The following is a 20,712-nucleotide window of genomic DNA, read 5'->3' as shown; positions in this document are numbered from 1 at the left end:
TCAGTCCTGGTGGAGCTGCAACCTGCGCTGCACTGATTTTCCACAGTGCCCATCCTCACACCAGCAAAGTAAGCACCAGGCTTGGCTCATGGCTTCCCCAGGACATGAAGGTCCATCACCCTGACTTGTCAAAAGGCAGGATAAACTCTTGGCTATGCTCACAGCCATAGGACCAATTCCTCAGCTCCCATCAGCCTGCTACAGAAATAGGTGTGTTAACTCAGTTGTCAAGTTGGCATGGGGAAAAGGGGGTGGGAGGACAGGGGGCAGGCCTCATCGTCATGGAGTTGGAATGCCTTATGAAGGCATTGCAGGCTGGTCCTTTCTTGCTTACTCACGCGGATGGCCCAGCTGGCATCTTCAGGGCCCAGTTGAGTGTGTAAAAAGAGCTGGATTTAGAAACATGACTGCTTTGCGGTGTGGTTAAGTCACAACAGGGAACAGCTGCACTAGCCCGTGCTCAACAAAGGGCATGTCCAGCATCCTTACACCCCAGAGAAGTCTATGTAAAGAGATCAGGGGCAAGGGGAGGAGGTCTGGAGGGATCCAGAGAGACAGAAAGGGGAGCAGAGCAGTGCAGTGCAGCCCGTCACACTTCTCAAATACTCTGTGTGTCACTTGTCTTGTTTTCCTTCCCCCTCTGCCCTACATGGAGAAGATTCATTATTGCTGCAGAATGAGAAGATCATCCTCACTGAGAGCACAGAGCCAGGGATGGTTCCTCACTGGGCAGAAGGTTTTGCTTATTTTTGGTGGAGGACAGAAGTGCGTTCTGCACTTCTCTCTTCAATATTTGAATTCCCACTAGTACCATCTGATTCATTATCTGCTTTTGAAAATTGTGGCTGGAAACCGTTTATGCTAGAAGATAGTCAATCTTCCCCATTTGCAATTTAGTCACTGCCTGTCCCACACATCTCTCTCTGAATACAGTGGTCACCATGGCTGTGTACAGCCACCATGGCAGCTTGAGAAAGCCACAGCCTATTTTTCCTCCAAAGAATCCTTCCTCCCTCCACGAAACCCACACTGTGGCACACTGTGATAGTGGGACCACCAGTAAATGCCCACCAGGCAGCTTTGTAACCCACCCTCCATAAAGCCAGCCCTAGTGAGGAACCCCAATAGCATGTAGGAGTTGCTACAGATGTCTGGAGACCCGGATACCAAAACATGCTGCAAGCACTAAACCTTGTATTATCATATTTATATGAAACCATGACATAAATGCCAGGGTCCTAGATATCTGAGCACTGGGTTGCCAGAGGGCAACCTGGGCACTTGCTTTGCCACTGGCCTTTTGACTTGTAGCATGTAATTCTGCTTCCCTCTTTCATTTTGCCTCTGTGCCTTTTAAGGTCGCTAAAGACTGAGATCCATGTCATCCATACATCTTGACCAGGAGTCACGGCACTACAAATAGCAACCAGGTAGGTTAATATTGATCTCATCAGATGTGGAGAACAAGGCAGAAGATGGGTAATGGATGGCTCATGATGTGATTCAGTGGCAGAACTGGTGAAAAGATGGATTTTGCTATTAAATTCATGTCCCGTCTTCAAGGCAGGTCTCTCTGTGACCATATGGTTTTGTCATAGAAAGGTCACTGCTGCCTAAAAGTGGAGCTTGGTCCAATGTTGAAAATGGAGGTGATTTGTTTTTTTTTTTTTTTAAATATGCCAAATATACCAATGGCATGGATTTCACTTTGCCTGACAACAGCTGTCCAAATCTACTTACTTAACTGGCTGCCTTCGTGGTGAATGGTGTGGTGGAGACCCAAGCGACTCATCCCACTGTAGATACTGGTCTATGGCAGGTGGGGTAAATTGCTTACGGAGTTGTATTTCTCTTTGGAACCTAGTTTAGACTTGGTGCCTAATCTTCAGATAGTTGAAGTTAGGTGAGATGCCTACAGGCCATTGTCTCTTCTCTGGGCTCTAAAGGGACGCTGATGACAATGAACAAATCAGAAGCGTATTTGGGGTGGGTTTCTCAGCTCTTTAGGCTGCAAGGAGATGTCCTCAACTGCAAGGGAACAGCATTCATTTGGCACTGCCTAAACCGCCTTTGGCTATGGCTGTGGTCTGCCTGTGTTATTCTATGCAATGGCGGACTGCGATTTTAGCTGCTTCTGGATTCTTACCAAAACATTTCTATATAAAGGTGTTATCCTCTGATCACAGTGCTCATAAGAGAAAAGGAGGATGGCTGAAAGCATAAGATCCAGTATTGTTGTGTCCCCAGGAAGACAGGAAGGATTAGATACATGGCATGGCTTTCAGTTTAATGGAGGCAGAGCACCCAAAGAGCTGCACTACAATGTGTCAGACCTTTTTCAGGGTGGAGCAGATCTGTCATGGGTGATGATGCTTTCCTTTAGACTTTTATATACAGGATCTTTTGTCACGTCACCTTGGGTGAAAAAAATGTTATTTTGAGGAGGCTTCCTCTCTCTTATTGTGCGTGCCTCGGGTTATTACCTGCAGGCACTGGTGCTGACTCTGTTTCTTCCATCACAGGCTCTGAAGAGCATGTCCTGGCCATCAATAAGCTGATTTAGCAAGGCAATAGGTGGTAAGGCCAGGCTTTGAACTGATGGTGGAGATTCTGCTCTTGCCTTTGCCACCAGCCCATGATATGACTTTGTGCAAGCAGCTTCTGTGGCATATGTCACACCCCAGCTGGAATGCTCTACCTGAGATGATCACTTCTTTAGGACAGGATGCCTTTTCTGCTAGGATTTGAATGACAGCAACACTCAAGGTGAAACCTGGGGCCCTTTGACACCCCTCCCTCCCCCTTCTCTCCATCTCCTGTCCCTCAGCCAGCTCTGCCCTGTCCATCAGGGATCAGGCAGGCACCTGCCTTCCTCGTCGTCTGCAGAAGAAGGACTCTCACTGGTGTAGCTTTGGCCCACCTAGTGGTACAGCAGGAGAACAAACTTGGGGAGAAATAAAGCAAAGACCAAAAATACAGCCAGTCCTCAGGGATCTGCAACACCAGGGTTCTGGTTTCCTTTCCCCGCTGCACAACAGAGCAGAGCTCAAGATGGAGAAGGCGCTTATGTCTGTGTCCGTAGTGGAGGCAGGGATATCAGAGAGGGTTGGTGAGCAGAACGATGGTTGGGTCTTGCTTTGGAAGGTGGAAGGATGAATTGTGAGTGCTACCTCTTCTCTTGCCTCCTCCATGCATGCTCAGGAGAAATCAGTGCTCTGTGATGGTGCCACTATGCAGTTATTTCCTTGTCACCTCCACTCTTTACAGCACAGGGTAGGCTGGGGACACCAGCACCCTCAGCCCTGGCCTCCTGCCCTGGTGAGGAGTAGGTACTCAGGCAGGCAAAATATCTTCTGAGAATGATGTTGGGAATGAGAAATAACATGGGCTTCACCCAAATCTACCCTAACAAATGACAAGAGAAAGGAACAAAACATGTGTATCCAGTTTTATTAGACAGCAGTAGCAGCCAAGGAGACAGTGTCATGTCTATGTTCAGATAAACATTTCCTTTCATTGTCCCTTTCTCCTAAACCCACGGAGTTGGTCACCTTCAACCCTCTTATCCATAGCCTATCACAGCCCCTCAGGGTTGTGGCAAAGTCACGTGGAGACCATCCTCTGACAAATGAGTGCTGTGAAAGATAAGTTGGGATCTTCCTATTGGGATAGGATTTGGGGAAACCCAATTTATTTTGAAGGTAAACTGACCATCTAAAGGCAAACATAACTCACTGAGTACCTAAGGAGGTCTTCTGCTTTTCTGACACATTGGGAACTCCAGATTCATGGAGGAAATAACCCAAAATAGGGACTGAAGAATCTGATGAGTGTAAGTTTTCCCCTAAGGACTCTAATTCAATAAATGTATAGATAACCTGAGCCCTGCATGTGTAATATGTGTTTGCTTTTGTGAAATTTCTCTAGGCCAGATTCAGCTAAAATCTATTAATCAGTAGTGGAAGCTGATAATGGTTAGTGGCACAACCCTGCTATCACGTGTACAAATAGGATGATGCAGGCTTAGGTGCTAATAACTGAGCACAATGAAATCTTTCCAAGAAAGTAATGACAATCACCTTTTCTTTAAGAGAAACATTTTAGGGTATGGTATTTTGGGTCCTGGGGGCAAACCCTGCATCCCTTTCTGAGACATCTATCTTGCCGAGTCTCAGCATCTGAAAGGGTGACAACAGTTTGTTAACGGTACACATTCGAAGGGAGCTCATGGCTTTGGATGTGAAGTGCCTTTGGTGGATGGAAAGAAATGTCCTTTGGGAGTTCTTGTTTTCTGCCCCCCTTTCACTAACCGCTGCCTAGACAACTACCTTCACCTATGTGCCCCAATCAAGAAAGGTGGTTCTCAGCATTAATAGTCGGTACTGCAGTGGGAGACTCTACAGATGTAATATTGCTGGTCTCAGAAGGAAGCCACAGGAGCAGAACAAGGCTTTTGGGGAAGATTCCCTCCCAACTCCCACTCAGAATAAGGACTGGCTTTTAAATCGTAATTTCTTCACTCTGCTCCATCCAATCTCTCTGTATAAAAATGTTTGTTTTGGGGGAGGGGGAAGGATATACATTGGGTTAAGTAAAAAACAAAACAGAGAGGAAAACCAACTGTTTGTGAAAGATCAATAACAGAAACAGTTATTTATTAAATCATCGATGCACTGATGTTGAAATTTTCTAATCGCATTCTAACACATAATTCAAATAACCCCATTTCAAAGGGCTAGCCACACGCTTACTGCAGGTGTGAACAAAAGGAAAAAATTAAAATTGAAACCAGAATTTCATCGCTTTGTGAATTCACTCATAACACCCCTCTTTGAAACCCGAGTGATACTATCGCTTGGGATGAATGTTGGGCTTCAGTCTTGTGCTTGCAAATCAATGTGCATTTTAAACAGGGATTACTCTACGTTGCTGACAAGCACTAGACTGAAAAACTACCCAGACTGGAGTGTCTTCTCTTCAGCCACAGCAAGCTAATTAAGATACATTAAAACCAGTAACTAGGAACCTAGGGTACAATTTGAAAGCATAGGAGCATCTGGTTGACTGACACTCCTGTTCCTGTCTAGCGTGGCAATAGTGCCCTGGACAAGGTCCTCAAAACCTTCAAAACATTTTAAAATGTGTTTTAAAAGTGCAAAAAATAAAGATTTTTTTTTTTTATTTTTAAATTACTCGGTTGTTTGATATTGGGTTTGCTTTAAAACATCTTAATATGAAATATCACAATGGCAAAGTTATGATGCTTTGCACTGGGTACCAACCCCCTGTAATATGCGAAAGGGGAGCATGGTTGGGCTGATGAGCTGGGTCAGAGCTTTGCTGTGTGATGTAAAATAATGAAATAAGCAACAGTATCTCTCATGCACACCTGAAAACATTCTCACTGTCAAGGGCTGGACAGGGATGGTTCAGGCTTGTCTGGTGTTTTGCTATAGGAGATTCTTAAACTGCATGCAGGGAAGGAAAAAGAATAGAGATTTGGCTGAGAGAGTTGGAAAAAAAAGCATCACCCTCCAAACCCCCCCTACCCCAAACCCCACCAAGGTGCTAAAACCTCAGTCAAGTGAGGTGTTGACAAGGGATCCAAGTTGATAAATAAACAGAAAGAAGCTCTCCCTTGCAAAGCCTGAATGACAAAGAGAGAAAGCCAGGCACTGGAGAGTGTCCCTTACCATTTTCATTTTCATCACAAAAGCTGATGGTGGGGGGTAGGTTTTAACACTGCAACAAGTCTGACTTTCTCTCCCTTTCTCCTTCTTCTTTTTTTTTGGTTTTTTTTTTAGTTCTTGGTTTTTTTTTTCTTCTTCCCCTCCCTCTTATAAACAGAGAGGACAAGAGGTCATATCCCCAGGGTTTAAAGAGACACTTCTCCCCTTTCCAGGGAGGGTGGATGTTCTTTCAGCCTGTTTACAAATTGGTCAAAGTTATGATGTCTTAATGCAGTTGCCGGGTGGCCACTTGCCCCGGACTTTCTTCTAGTGCTTTTACTTCATGGGCAGGAGTGAGACCTGCAGATGGTTTCTTGCCCAGCACCCAAGACTAAGTGTTAAAGTTGGAGAAAATGCCATAGGTCTGGCACATGCACCTGTTTTGCTCCAGTGCAAGCAATGGTGAAGATTGGTTCATAGGTCTACAAAGTCCAAGGGATGCTTTGAGGAAGGGCTGTGCTCCTGGAGGGGCTGGTGGATGTATGTTAGGTGCTGTATGCACCCAAGAGACACCCAAGGTAGGGATTTCTGCCAGGGGATTTGGAGCACGGTGATGCATGGGAGCAAAAGCAGGGGTTGCATCACTCTGGTTTGGTCACAACCTTGTGTTTGCAGGACCAAAATTAAGTTCAGATCTTCCCATTCTTCACACTGCTTTAGAAGATTGTTTCCAAGCCCTGGGCATGAAGCAAAGTGGCTTAAGCAGCAAGTAGTTCAGTGGGAAACAGTGCTAATGATGCTCGGTGTACCTTCCCCCTTCCTATGTGGGCTCCCTGGTGCTTAATAAAGGTTGAGCTCACATGGCAGTCCTTTTCTCCCAGGGGGAAAGGAGGGAACTGCAGTAATAAGGTTTTTCTTCCCTACCTGTACACTTATTTTCATACAACTTAATCTCTCTGAAACCTTTATCTTTCTGCCAAATTGGGCTGGGATTGGCCGAGGGGTTCCGAAGTTGGAGGGGAGGAAATGAGTGGATAGAGACACACAACATAATCAGCTAAACCAAGTTTCCCAAGGAAACCAGACTTCAAATGCATTACAGAGCTTTACAAGTCTTGCAGGAGCTGCTTACAAATCCCAGTCATGAGCCAGAACCCCCAGTGCCAGGCACTGTATGAACGTATTCCTCAACACAATCCTTTCCCCAGGCCAGTGCTCAGGAGTTTAAAACAAGAAGTTTAAGGCACGTAAGGTTGGCAAGCACTTGCTTTTCAATATAAATGTAGAGCAACTCCCTTAATGTGGGTTGTATTTGGCTGGATTCTGCAAGAGAGCAGAGCTGCACTCTGCTGGAGCTGTTTTTTTCATGGGAATGGCAACGAAATCACAGGGCTTGAAGAACTTTGCCTCCTAACAGCCTTACTTGGCTTCGATCCTACCCAGAAATCCCGTTGGCTCTGCAGAGTAAGAACGGAGTAAAATCTGCAGGGCTTGGCCCCTTTGGCAGCAGTGCAGTATTTTTTTTAATTTTTTCTTTTCCCCAAGAAGAAAGGTTTATACTCTTCAACCATATCAGGTAGAAGAAGTGCTTAGGTCTTCACAGGGCACTGGGTCACCTGTATGCCAATGCCCTGCTGGTGTCACATCAGGGATGAGCTGGTTCAGTGTCTGGAAAATGTCTTTATCTCCTAAAGTAGAGTCTTAAACCCTGGAGCCTGCAGTGGGGCCTACTACACAGATTGTTGATCTTTTTAGGCATTTGTTGAGCTCTGATCAGTTCCCCATGGCCCTGACTTACTGGCTTCAGGCAGGACTTCCCACGAACCAGTGGACTGGACACGAGAGGTACCTTGCAGCTATAGCCCTGAAATAGGTAAGGAATGCACAATGTTGAGGATGTTTGGGTCAGTTCAAAAGTCCTGGCTCTCCTGGAAGGATTTGGCCCATCATTTTTCAACCCTGCTTTTCCCCATCTACTCCCATCCCTGCGCCATGATGGCAATATTGCCTGCACTAGAGAAGAGTGAGATCTTCAGCCACCTGCTAGGAAACCTGTGCAGGTAGTTCAATGACTGCTGAGTCCTCTCTTGAGATGCTTCCTCATCCTCTCCTCACCTTCTTTCTCCTTCAGTGGACTCCTCGGAGCTAAAGCTGCACATGTCTGAACCTGAAAATTCAGAAGACATCGAGCAAGAAACTATTGGCACTCCAGACATCAGGAGTCAGCTCTTTCTGCCTCTGTTTCCTTCTCCCAGAACTTGTAAGGTTTTAAGAAATCAAATATATTTGGAGTCATGAGTTAGTTTCTAGTTTCTGAACTTAAATAGGTGGGGAGTATGTTTTTTGAAATATTTTGCACACCAAGAAACTTGATGTATGTTTGCACAAAATAACATGACTCCAGAAGCTCGTGTGCTGAAAACAAAAAAATACCAATCAAACACTGAGATATTTGGTAACTTAATTTGACAATATGGACATTTGGGGAAGTAGTGCATGAAATGGAGAAAGTGGCAGGTATATTCAGATAGGGTAGGCAAGGCTGGTCATAAGGAATGCATTTTTACTTTTAAAGAAAATTCTATTTTCATGCAGCTCCCATAATTTCTTTGCAATCCTAACCTCTCTCTGAGGCTCTTTTGGAAAGCTGGGGGCTAGGGACAATTTGAACATGCCCCCAACAGCTCAGTGTGGCCAGTTAAGGGAAGGTGTAGAGGAACTTTTGGTGGGAGATGACACAAAGCGGTGTTGTCCAAACTACCTTTTTTTGCCACACATCCCCATCTAAAGTCTGCCTGACACTTCCTGCACAGGTTTGAACATGGCAAGCTCAGGTGTTCCCTCAGTTACAAGGGACAGTGGGTTTTAGGAGAGTCGACAGAAGGAAGTTCTCATTCCAATTAAGCAGCTGAAAAATGCCCTAAAGCAAAGGCCCCAGTGACCTTGTTTAAAGCTGCTGAGCATATTTCCCAGTGTAAGGTTACAGGTGAAGAAAGGGCATTGGAGATTTTTCAAAGGAGAATTATATGACAAGGGAAGGTTAAAACCTTTCTCCTGTTTAGGGAGTATAGGGTTTGCAGGAACCCTATAGGTTCCCAGTACAGGGTTTGCAGGAAATGAGAGGTCTCTTGGACCTGTGTGTGTTGAGAAATGTAGTGTTGCCTTGGATGGTTGGAGGAAATATACTCTCATGAGCTTTGCAGCATCAAACACTACAGCACATTATTTGATCCTACTCTAACCTCAGCCTTTTAGGGTTTACCTGATAACCCTTCTCAATGCTGTTGTCCATCCTGGACAACATGATGAAGCAGAGCCAGTCCCTGCAGTTAATCACTGATGGCATCCCTAAACAGATATAACTCCACGGGACAATGGATTAACATCCAACAAAGGATAAAAAAGTCTTCTCAAGCATTTTCAAGCTATCTGCATCATCTTGGACAGAAAACTTCCTTTAGACTAAGGGTTACTGAGATACCATGGACTATGAAATATGGAAAAGATTTGTGAGGGTCCTGGGGGACCAGGGCTCATGGAAAAAACAGCAGTTATCCAGAAGGAAAATATAGTGAAGTCAGAACGAAAATGTTGAACCCTGCTAAGGGAGGTGGAAACATGAAGAGATGGGAAGAACAGGGAAAAGGAAAAGTAAATGCATGTAGACAAGAAGGAAAATGACAGTTAAAGAGATGGAGGAAGAAGGAGCCATCAAAACAAACATATTGGTTAAAAGGTAGATTATGGACATGGCAAAAAAATGGTAAAAAATCTAGTGATGGTTTGGGCTAATTGGGTTTGATAAGCATTGGGATTAGCTGATAGCATCCAGTAGAGGTAGCAGGTGATGCTGCCTTTGAAGAACGTAGATTAGTGGTCACCAAGCAGGGCTTCTGCACAGACTGCCACCACTCCAAAAAGAGCTGTTGTCCTCGATGGACAGCTCCCGGTTCAGAAGTGATCAAAAAAAAGAGAAAGAAAGGGAGTTAGAATGTATTTCCGAAGAAAGTGGGAATAATGCTGGGAATACCTCATGAGATTGCCTAAGTAATGAAAAATATAAATATAAAAGAGTCACCATCTGTCAAAATAGAAAATTAAAAAAAAAAAGAGAGAGAGAATTGGAGCAGATTAAAAATATGAGGCTTTCATTGCTGAGAGGCAGTGAGTAAGAGATGTACAACATAATGAACAGGATAGAAATCAGTCAAGAAGCTGTAATTTGTTCTGACTCATGATACCAGCCCGATGGAATTAAAAGCAACAAAATTAAAACTGGTGAAAACAGATGCTTTTATATACATAGCTAATGATTAAACTGAGGAACTCACTGCCACAAGACAGCACAAGCATTTAGAAGTATTCAAATAAAAACAATAAATCTCAGAAGAAATGAAAAAGCAGTTTAATGCTCTGATAAATCAAATATTTCCAGATTATGTTTTAGAGAAGTGTAGTAATAACATCTCCAGCATGGCTTGGAGTCTCTGCTTTGGACCTCTCTAGGGGTCCCTTGAGGATGTTCAACCTTGGCTTGCATTGGATCTGGTTTCTAGCATCTGTGACCCTGTTTTGCTGTCCACAAAGTGACGGTGCTTGATCAGAGATACAGAGTAAATGGAGGTGAGATTGCAAGTAATTTTCTCCTTGTCCCCCCACTCACTCCCACTCACCATACTGGTACATGAGCATTCACTGAGTACAAGGGATAAGTGTAGAGTATTAATGAATATTGCATTCAAAATAAAAAAATCCCCATCCCAGATGAACACCCACTGTCCTGTGTCCATCTAGCATGTACCAGCAGTGAGGTCTCCATCTCAGGTTTTTCAAGAAAAATTGGAGAATGAGATGTACGTTCTATAACTGCCAAAAAAGTGCCTATTTTTAGGAAATATTTTCCTTTCCCAAGTTTTCTGTACAGCATTGGGCAATGCTTATGTACTGCCCTTACAGAGGAGAGGGCAGTGCCCTTCCTTCCCCCACCTTCTCTCCCCCTCCAAGGGTGCTTCAAAAGCACAGTGGACACCACCTTCTGTTCTCCCAGCCCCTTGCACTGTCAGAGACACTGGGATGCTCATTTGACGTCACAGAGGAACCCCACCTCTTCTAGATCTGGAAAGACCTGTGCCAAACCAAGATGAGGATGAACTCGGGAGAGGACATGCCCAGGCTCCACTGGTGTTCAATCAAAAAGGCAAAGCATCGTGTTCGGATGTGACTTCAGCATCTCAGACTCAGCCCTTTGAAGATGTCAGAGTAGTGGTTAACCAAGGAGAGATAGGTTCCTCCGTGTCCTGAGGCCCAGATTCAAAAAGGTTTCCTTACATCACCTGGGGCTGTTCTACCTCAGAAGATAAATACACGTGGTGAGAATGCAACCATCGGGTCAACCATAATTGATCAGGATAGTTGTCTACCTCACCTAATAGCTGTCTACAAACTATGCCCAATTAAGTGCTCGCCTGGGGAAGGATCTTGTGGGAGACCACTCGCACAGAACAGTAAGAGCTTGCTTTCTGCCCTGGTTTGAGAATGCTTCTCGGATTGTCAAAAAGCTAATCCCTCCCTCCCCCCACCTGCTGTTATATCTTTAATGCTTTTATAATGAGGATAAATGAGGATAAATTTTGATATTGAAATAAATTATTGCCAGTAGTCTTGCATCGATATCTTGCAGCAGTGAGTTCTGCTGGTGAATGGTGTATTGCAGAACTTATCCTTACTTCAGTAGGTTTCAGAGGTGTGGGAGCGTCACACATGTAGTGTCCAGAACAACACTGAAATCTAGTGGTTCACAAACTGTTAGGCAGAAGCATGTCCTGAATATGACTACAAATGTGGGACTTACAGAGGGAAAAAGGATTCACCAGAAAAATAATCTACTCTATCCCTTGCTGTTAGTGTGAGACAATGATTGGGGGATTCCCACACGTTTTGAGCAGCACTATCCAAGCCAAACTTCATGGCTTTGCATGTGATTTCCTGCACTGGTGAGAGGCCAGCCAAGAGGTTAGCCCTGTGGGAAGAGAATGTGAATCCATGTGTCCCAAGGAAATAAGATTGTTCAGTGATGTGGTTGAGCTCTGTGTCTCCTGCACTGCAGACAGGCTGAATGAGCTCAGATCGCTCCATTTCATTCACTGTCACAGCCCTTGGAGCTTCTTATCTAAATATCTGGAAGGATCTCTTTGTCCTGTGTTGATGCAAAGCTACATCCATCCACACTACAGCACTAAGTAGCTACTGCTGCTACTGGTGATACCCATGGCCAGAGGCGGGGAACGAGTGCAGAGCCCCCAGCTCTGACCTGCAGCAACACATTGATCCAAAATTGCTCTTAACTGCTGAAAGAGCTTCTCTGTTTCAGTAGGTAGCTTATCCTGGTGGGCTACCTGTCAGTATCCATCCCCATAGACCACCAAAATGTCCCTGCTGAGAATCTTTGTTGCAAGTGACACTGATTTCTTCTCACCCTTAGCTCATCTGTCAAGTGCTGCCATGTGTAAACAGTCACTGCCATCTAGTGACCATGGAACAGCTCACCGCTCCAGAAATTCCTTTTCGGGCTTTCTGAGGGGCAATTGCAAGGGGACGTGAGAAAGGAGATAACCAGTTGGCCTCAGACAAAGACCCTGAGCCTGTGTGAAGGCATTCACGAAGCTAATTTGGGGTTGCACCTGGAGATGGCATTTCATCCTCCATTGGTTTGCCATTTCTTGAGCAGATGGGAGGGGAATATGCACTTCACTGATACGTCCTCAATAGATACTGTCTCTGGGGACTTCAACCAGGTGCTCACAGCCTCAGCAAAAGCTGTCCCGTCTATGGAGTGGATTATGTGGGGGATTTATGCACTTACTGTTTTTTCAGCTACTATAGTTTTCTCTTTGGCTCAATCTATAGCTGAGCGACAGAAGTGCATCCAACAGTTTCACTCAGCAGAGCATTAAATTGATCAATTGATTAAATTAATAAAATTAATGGATAGTTTTGTCTTTTGAAATGTAAGAAGAACCCACTTCTAGGAAGGACTGTGATTGAAGGCATCTGTTTCCCTTCTATTTATCCTCAGCTTCCCATGAGATGACTTGTTTCTGGATGGTCCCAAGCCATATCTCAGACCCCAGATTTCAGCCTCACTTGCAATGGATTAGCAAAATGGGACTGAAATTTCAATTAGTCCCTGGATCATTCCCGGTGAAAGTTGAAGTGAGGCTGTGTTATTGGTTTCCATCGCACTGAGAAGCCTGAAACTGAGCAAGCACATCATTGTAAAATCACATAACACTGCACAGACATGGAAAAGAGGTGGATTTCCAGTTCTTCCAGGCAGGGAAAATCTTTTATTCTACATCTGCACACAGCCTGGCAAAACACAGCTGCAATCTAGGGCTAGCTGTGGTGGTAATACAAACAAGGTTGGTGCATCTTCTGGAGACCTCCCTGTCCAAGTAGGCCCTAATGCAGTGGCTGGCCCTCTATCTCCAGCTCCTGTGCTGCCCGCCTGCTGGTTGCGAAAGGTCTCATTTCCCAGTAGATGGCACTGGTCCTCCGTGGAACCACGTGTGGGAACAGGTGCATCCTTACCCATCCCAGCTGCTTCTCCTCCTCTGCTTGCGTTAAGGCCTTTCCCCAAGACGCTCCTTCTAGGGCGTCCTGCAGGTTGCTGACTTATCAGGAACACAAAGGCAGCTTTATCCTCACCTGTCCAAGCCCGGGTCCCAGATATTCACATCTTTTTCTACATAACTACTGCAGACCATGCAGAGTGGATTCCTCACTTGTAAATACACAAAAAAGCCACCTCTTCCTTTCCTTCCTGTAGTATTTCACTCCATCATCTCAAATCCTTGCTTTCTTAAGGAGAAAAAGCACCTGAAATAAATGTATTCAACTTGGCAAGGACGAGGACTATTTTAGGTTGCTATCTATCTCTACGCTTGCAGCTAAGTGGCAGCTGCACTTATGTCCACAATGGACATCTGCTCATTCCAGCAGATGATGGGCCCATGCTTTCAGAAGTATACAGAGATCATGGGAGAAGTGGGAAACTAAGCGCTGTTACCTAGTGGTATGATTTCAGCATGATTTGAAGGTCACTGTGGCCTATAGATGGGGCCATTTCCACACTTACTATCTTCAGGTCCACCAGAGCAGGTTCTTCCAGTGCTCACAGGCAGGTGGTTCCTGTGTTCATGGGATGAAAGCTTGCTATGTATGTGGTTAGGAAATGCGGTCAGGAAGAAGGTCAGTGCTCAGTCTCTCCTTCTTTCCTTTGCGGAAGACCAGCAGACAGGCAGGAACAAGTCTCCTGTTGCTCCACTTCTTCCCCATGATAAAAATCTGCTGGTTGTCCCAGTAAAGCCTGGAGAAACTACCATGGGGCAGTGTTGGCTTCTCAGAGGAGAAGCAAGCCTTTCCTAGTTGGCTGAAACAGGGGACCACAAAAGAGAACAGCACTGAGCTTTGCTCGACGCTTTCCACACCCACTCTGCCCCCGAACTTTCCACATGTGGTGATATAGGACCTCTGTGAGCCTAGAGAAAACCAAGCTATGAATCATTTAGTGACTCATGGCACTTTGAAGATGTCAGATGCTCACCAGTGAAGCACAGGATTCCCAGACTGAGATCTGGGACCAGCAATGGACCCATCAGAATGTCAGAAAATACCAGTTACTCCACATCCAGAAAAGGAGGGAAAATGGAAAAACGTTGGTTGGAGAGGAAGATAGGAGCTCCTCTTTATTCCAGTTTCAACAGCCATTTTCAATGCCTTGTGCATTAAGACATCAACATGTGAAAAGCAGAAATAAAGGTGCCTACAGCAGATTTTTCGTGTTGATGTACTGCCCTTCGACATGGTGCTACAGCCAAGTGGAAGGGAGTAGTGCTCCGACTTGCTTTGGCCTCATAGCTACCGTTCTGTGCGTGGATTTAATTGTCTGGACCTTTAAATTATTACTTATGTCCCGTAGAATTAAAAAAGGCCCCAAAACAAATAACCTCCCCCCAACATCAAAGAACAGGTCAGCAAACTTCAGTTTTAATCCAGGGATGTCTGAGTCACCCGAGCATAACCCAGCAGCACAGGTGAGTACTAGTCCTCTATTTTTACACCTCTACTGCCAGTTACACTTGTGGAACTATTTCTGTTTCCAGCCTTGTGTCCCCTTACGGCGTCACCCTGGTTGCTCAGAAATCACAGCAAGACAGAGGAGCATGGCTCTGGTGTCCATCAGAAAAGAAACTTCAGCAGGAGAAGATGGTCTTGGACATGCAGCGCTTATGTACACATCTAAGCACCTATTAGACCAGGTGTCTCATCAATGCCATAAGTTTCTGTGAACATCTGCATACCACAGATTTGTGTAAATGTTCAGCTAAGGAAACCCTTCCTTCCTGGAGGAGTGAACTACATTCACTCCTCCAGAACAGGGAAAGGTGAAGTTTCAAATAAATCCTTCCAACTTCTGGACATAAGAATCTTCCTGGCTGCCAAAAATAAGACGAAATCTATTCCCACTCCCTCTCTGAAAATTCTTTAGCTTGTCAGGGACAAAATACCCAAACTTTACACCATAATGAATACTGTATTATCCTAGTTCTCTTCCGTCAGTCCCCACGTCCTTCATCTTCTCCAATCAGTTCACCCAAAAGCCTCTTCCCAGGCTCTAGGCTCCTACTGTTCCTTCTCGCCAAGACAAGAGAGGCACCTATTTTCAACATCAAGGGCACCTTCAGCAGTTAAACCTTCATTCATTATAAAAACATCTGCTGCTGTAGACTATTTCAGTGCTTTACAGCTTGGCCTGCCAGTCCCAGGCTTTGCTTCAACTTGCAATTGCATGAGCCCTTACAAATTTCAGAATAGTTTTTCTTCAAGACCGGACCTGAAAGAAGGATGGACTAGGTCCAGCCTGAATGAAAAGTGCCAACAAACCTAGGCCAACTCACGCATACTTTTAAGGATTTAAAGTGAGTGGTTAAAATAGATGAGAATTACTTTTATTTGCCCAACAGCAAAGGCCAGCAGAAACATGCACTTGGAAGTTGCACATGTCTTTTGGTTTTTTAACATGCCACAGTGGAGGGAACAAAAGGCACACAGACTCCTCTCTTCAGGAAACCTAACTGCTGCATCCTTCGCTGAACATGGGATCGCACAGACCTACCGAGACACCTACGTCAGCCCCTTCCTGCCACTATCGCGGTGTGTGGAAACCCTGTCACAACCCTGTCCTGACTGGGATGGAGTTAGGACTGCAATTCATGTTAACTGCAGAAAGATAGAATGATTCAGGTAGGTAGGGATCTCAGGAGGTACTTATTTGAGTGAGAGGGGAGGACAGAGGTCGTGGGGAGATGCTTGGCCTGGAGGTGGGATGCAGAGAGAATGTGGGAATGGAAAAAAGAGAAGACCTGGGCTGATAAAAAGGTTAAGGAAGGGTTTAAAAGAGGCTTATACAAGCTACCATGATGATCTTCATGTTTTCCTTCTGCACTGCTGTTTGCCTGGCTCCAGCTCATATTAACAATCAACATTGTACTTAAGAAGCATAAAATCTCTCAGGAGATGACCTGAAAGATATCCATGGCATACGCCAATGGACTGTGTTGTACATGCTTTGCTCATGCCTAACCCCCACAAATCACAAGTATGAGAGCGTGGTCATGAGGTGGTCAGGTGGTCAAGTGGGCTTACCTTTGCCAGATGATGTAGGTGTGTTCTATCAGTTCTTTGCTGGTGACACTAGCATTTGCCATGTGTGAGGCATCTGAATGTGACAAAGCTGCATCTCCTCTCACCCACAGGAGTGCCTGGAAATGTCTTGTGCTCCCCAGAGCCTGATACCCCTCTGAACTTGCACGAGGAACCATCTTGAGAGTGCTGTGCTGCAACTGCTCATAAGTCAGCAGTACGATGGCTTGTTTGAGAGTGGATGCTTCATTGGTTAGTCCCTGAACTATGGCCTAATATGTGTGAATGCTGACAATGATTTACAGGCCAGGAGTGTTTGCATGCCCACACACAAACACACCCTCAGAGGTGCCGAAATGACCTTGCGCACTGGCAACTATGCACTCTCCTCCATCCCCTGGGCTGCCCTGGCATGGGGCAGGTTCTGTGTCTCTGGTCCAGTGCCATCAGCTGTGCAAGGCGAGGGGGAATAGCAGATTGCTTCCCTATTGCTCTGCATTGAGGCTTAGCAACAAAGAAAACAGGGGAGGGCAGATGGGTGATGTGGAATCGGCTGCAGGAGGAACCTCAGGTGAACCCTGCACATCTCATGTGAACGCCTGCAGCAATTTTAAAATGCCATATTGCATTTTGAGCTCATGTTTGCCAGGCTGGCCACAGTGCTGCCCAGATGAGGGCCACAAAGATGCTCAGAGGGCTGGAGCACCTCTGCTATGGAGACAGGCTGAGAGAGCTAGGCTTGTTCAGCCTGGAGAAGACCTTAGAGCAGCCTTCCAGAGCCTAAAGGGGCCTACAAGAATCTCGGAGAAGGACTTTCTACAAGGGCATGTAGTGATAGGACAAGAGGGAATGGATTTAAGCTGAAAGAGGGTAGATTTAGATTACATATTAAGAAAACAATCTTCACTATGAGGGTGGTGAGGTCCTGGCATACGTTGCCCAGAGAAGCTGTGGTTGCCCCATCCCTGGCAGTGTTCAAGGGCAGATTGGATGGGAATTTGGTCTAGTGAAAAGCGTCCCTGCCCATGGCAGGGTGGTGGAACTAGGTGATCTTTAAGGTCAGTTCCAACCCAAACCATTCTATTATTCTATGATTCTATGAAAAACCTGAGGTCTAAGCCAGGACCCTGTGGCAATATCTGTGCCACTAGACAAGACAAGCTGGAGCATGTGCTCTCAGTCTGAGGGCAAGCAGCATGGCACAAAACATATCCAGACCTGCATGGTGTCCCCCTTCCAAATAGGGTAGCTGCCCCAGATTAGCTCCTGGGAAAATTACATTTTCCTTAGAAATACACTGGAAGATAAGAGTGCCCATCAAAAACCTACATACTCATACACATACACAATCATGCTCTGATCCTTTCCTCCAAGTATACACATGTACTAGTTTCATGCAATAATAAAAATCTTGGATAATATTTCCAAGCAAACCACACAACCTATGACTTGTGTTGTGGTATGACTATTTTGGAGCAACATAAAGAAACAGGCCTGAGCGTCCAGCATCTGCAGAGCACGCAGCAGAACATTTTCCTACTGTCCCCTCCATGGAAACCCAGCACTGATTCAAAAAAGCCAGAAAATGAGGGACAGTAAAAGTAACATAAAGTAAACTGGAAATTAATGATCAGGGCTCCCATAACCTCCCTGGCAGGCAGGGAAGGATGTAAACACAGAGCCACAGTCAGTCTGTTTTGTGACTCCTTCCAAGGTCAAGTTTTGCGACTCCTTCCAAGGTCAAGTTTTGCTTCTCATTCCAGGTCAAAGCTGAGGGCATCAGGCAATGATGTGCAAGTTAAGTCCCTGCTTATGGACCCCAGAAACCTCTTGAAAAAGGCTTTTCTGCATCCAGCAAATTCAGATAACATTTCATTACATTTGGGTCATTCTATGTGGCCTGACAGGGTCCAGGCACATGATAGTAGATAAGCAGCTGCTGTGTGCCTGCCACAACCAGCTGAGTGATTGCCCATGTGTTTTGTTTTGGTGGCAAGTGCCGTGGCAGCTGAGCCCTTTTCAATGGCATCATTCCAGGCTGCTGTCCCCCCTGCTGGTATGAGCAAGAGACCCAGTCACCAGCATGTGGCTTCCTGAATTCATTCCAGGCTGCTGTCCCCCATGCTGGTATGAGCAAGAGACTCATGCCTGAACCCCTCTATAGTCCCCATTGACCAGATCTCCACTGATTATGAAAGCTTAGATATCTATTCAAATGGAGACCCCAAAGCTTGAATAAGCTGCACCAGTGTAAGCTGCACTAGTGCTATTTGAGACATTCTGGGGCATCTAAGGCATCCACATGGGCCTGGCCTGCAGGACATTGGACCTTTTGGAGGACTGCATTCAGATGGAGTGGCAGCTGAAGCCTGGTGGGGCATCCCATAGAGCATTTTAGATAACAGTAGGTAGCTGTGGTTAAGCAACTGAATCGTGCCTCCAAATGTAGACACCAAGACTTAGGCGTTTTAATGTGCAGCCAGATCCCACTTCTACAGCTTTTTCAAGCTGGAGCTTAATCCAAAAGTTTTCTATGACCATCAGAGTTCTAAAGGCAGTGGAGAATAAGGTGAAAACAGCCAAACCAGTGAATATCTGGCAACTCGGACCTGGAGGTGGGTCTCCATCCTCTGCATTGTTTTCCTGGGCATAAACTCTGTCACCAGCGGCCTCGCAGCTAGCTATGAGTGAGCTGCTCTGGGCTGCTGCCAGTCTTGCCTTTGGCAATAGACCTAGTAGCCCCAAAGCTCATGTAGAGCACTGAGGAAGTGATAAAATAAAACCATTTGCTACAGGAACATTCAGAAGGGGAAACACCGAGAATCAATGTCAATAGCTTTACCCAAGCTATTTTTACAGTAATCACATTGTAAAGAACAATCACATTGTAACGGAATGGAAGTTTAAACTCTGCAGCTTTTTATTTAGCTGACAATTACTGTAGTAAGCACTTTAAATCTGTTGGAAAGAGAAATTTGGATGGGGAGAGACCTATGGGTTGCTTGGACTACATCTCAATGATCTGTGCTGGACATTTTTTGGGAGACTATCAGCCTCTTTCTTCCCTAGGATAGCTGTGCACTTCAGTTTCCACTCCTTCAGAGAGTGCAAAGGATAAAGAAAGCATTGAAAGAGTGAGATGGGGAAACTGGAGACTGTCTGCAAGAACCAGCAGAGCAATCTGCATGCAGGGGTGCTGCTAGAAATGATGATGTGTGTCTCAATTGCATATTTTTTTCTGGACCTTGCAGACATCCACAGCAGAAAATGAGGTGGGATTTGAACTTAAATTGTATTTCATGAGTTAGAACCCTTGGAAAAGGGAGGGTGGCTCTCACAAAGCTGTAACTGGCCAGACTGGAAAAAGGTCCTGGGCATTTCATCCACTTTGTTGCCCCGCCCCAAGACAGCACCTTGTCTGCCCAGACCAATCCAGGCAGGAATATGCCCTTTAGAACCTCCACAGGCAGGTTGTTTCCAGGCTTTTGCTGGATTTCCAGTTAAAAAACATAAGCCTGGGAGCCAACACTTGAAAGACAAAGCAACCCACTCATCATATGTGTCCTCCAGGGGGACAAGATCCCAAAGGCTGGAGTGTATGTTGGCATTGGATAGAGAAGATCTGAGCTAAAACAGGGGAGACAAACAAGCAAGTGTGAACAGGCTTTATTTTGCATAGGGTATTTTTGTGTGTGTGAAGGGTATTTTACGTAGGGTATTTTTGTGTGTGCAAGGGAAGTATTTTGTGTGTTACTTTGCTTTTCGATCTTGTTAGCTTTGCCTTTTCTCCCTTGAGTAAAATACCGCTTGTTGAACTAAATTATTTGCCTTGTTGAGAGGGGGAGTTTTAGCTCACTGGGCACCAGTGCGTTTTTCTGGATGTCTTCATGTTCCTGCGGTTGGAGGCCCAGGCTGGTGTTTTCTGAGTGACCCCTTCACACTTGAGCCCAGTCTGTGTTGCTGCCAGCCAGGCCTGCAGACAGGTCACACTAATGTTTAACTCCAGCCTGTGTCACTGCATTCAGAGCCTGTCGTTGCCTTCCCTCTAGACGAGCGGTTTATTCCCTCCCTTTCCCAGCAGTGCAAGTCGATACACTGACCCCAATACCTCTCAGTCTCCCCTGCACCAAGCAGGCCTATTCCTCCATTGCCCTTCACAGGTCCTTTTCTTGGAAAAACCTCTTTTCATCCCGGTTGCTGTCCTGTCACCCTCTCTAGAGGGGACATATCCTTCCCTGAGGCAGCAGAAAGCCTGAGACAGGTTCCTGTGTTAGGAAGGACATGAGGATTCCTGTCTGGGCTGAGGATAAAGTCCCAAAGTAGGTAAAATTCAGGACTC

This window comes from Strigops habroptila, chromosome 1 (genome assembly GCF_004027225.2).
Source record: "Strigops habroptila isolate Jane chromosome 1, bStrHab1.2.pri, whole genome shotgun sequence".
Lineage (NCBI taxonomy): Eukaryota > Metazoa > Chordata > Aves > Psittaciformes > Psittacidae > Strigops > Strigops habroptila.
The sequence above is the reverse complement of the archived record's forward strand: the minus strand, read 5'-3'. Positions refer to the sequence as shown.